The sequence below is a fragment of the Eriocheir sinensis genome, chromosome 22, assembly GCF_024679095.1.
Source record: "Eriocheir sinensis breed Jianghai 21 chromosome 22, ASM2467909v1, whole genome shotgun sequence".
NCBI classification, from domain to species: Eukaryota; Metazoa; Arthropoda; class Malacostraca; order Decapoda; family Varunidae; genus Eriocheir; species Eriocheir sinensis.
In genome coordinates, this window is record NC_066530.1 from 1,017,663 (window position 1) to 1,018,952 (window position 1,290).

At 41.7% G+C, this 1,290-nt stretch overlaps 1 long non-coding RNA gene across 1 annotated transcript in view; it reads right to left on the bottom strand.

Annotated features, from left to right (window-relative positions):
• Window positions 1-958: 958 nt before the first annotated feature.
• LOC127001890 (uncharacterized) overlaps window positions 959-1,290 on the bottom strand; it is a 15,219-nt gene continuing 14,887 nt past the window's right edge. Inside the window, exon 5 of the long non-coding RNA XR_007755530.1 lies at window positions 959-1,290. This exon is cut by the window's right edge and continues 301 nt beyond it. This is a non-coding gene — a long non-coding RNA (uncharacterized LOC127001890).

Genomic DNA, 1,290 nt, shown 5'->3' on the forward strand with positions numbered 1-1,290 from the left:
CTTAACCTAACATAATCTAACAAAACCAAAACAAACACTATAGACCTTGACTCAGAAAACTCATATATGCTTCCTTGCTAACGAGACTTTCTCTACAACAAAGTGAGGTCATTCTTTGTTGATTTATACCATAAGGTGCTGGCTATTATGTGTCTGAAGATACCCTAAACTTAACCCAACATAGCCTAACAAAACCCCAAACAGTTACTTTAAGTCTTGACTCAGAAAACTCATCTATGCTTCCTTACTAATGAGACTTTCTATACAACAAAGTGAGGTCATTCTTTATGGATTCATACCCTAAGTTCCCGCCTATCCTGTGTTTTAGGAGGCCCTAAACTTAACGTAACCTAACCAGTCCCACCTTAAGATGAAGCTGTTGGGTGTGAGTGGCAAAGTCTGGGCTGGAGTGAAGCAGGTGATGAGGGAGTTGTAGTTGCCTGAAGCCCTATAGGAGAGCGTCTGGCTTCTCTCAACGCCCTGGGTCACCGCACATTCACCTGCAAACCATGACAGTGATTACATGGCTGGGTATCCTCAGGCCAGGTAAACAACAGTGGGGGTACAGAAGACTTACTCAGCTGGTGGAGTGAGTGAGTGAGGGTTAATTGGCAGCTGGAGTGAGAGAGGAGGAGGAGGAAGAGGAGGAGGAGGAGGAGGAGAGCTGAAGGCACTGGGACAACAGGAACCTCAGGCACTGCTCAATGCAGGAAGAGGAAGTTGTAAGGTAATATATATATATATATATATATATATAGAGAGATATATATATATATATATATATATATATATATATATATATATATATATATATATATATATATATATATATATATCGCTGTGATCTACCCAGTCTTGGTTCTCCAGCTTGAAGGGTTCCCGTGTTAGGTTGTGTCCCATCTTGACCAAGACGTCTTGCAGACTGGGATCACTGACTGGCTTGACAGGTCCTGTGGAAAGGAGTGTTTGGGGGTCACTCATGCTTTGGAAAGATAAAGAATTGGGTGTTCTTAGGTCAATATTGTGATACATATTGATCTCCCATAACAACTGTTTCCCAAGGCCACAGAGATGATTATCAGGGTTTTCAAGGGTGTGTTTCTCCTCTCAAGATGCAGAAGTCACATGAAACTATCACTGGCATCACTAAACATTCCATGGAAAGCTCACCAACTGCTATGAGAGACTTTGCAAACAGGTGAACTGAGGTGCCTATACGTTTAAGAAGACAGACTTTGGCCCCCCGTGAATTTGTTGAGAGTAAAATTAAGCGTATAAATTCAGATTGCT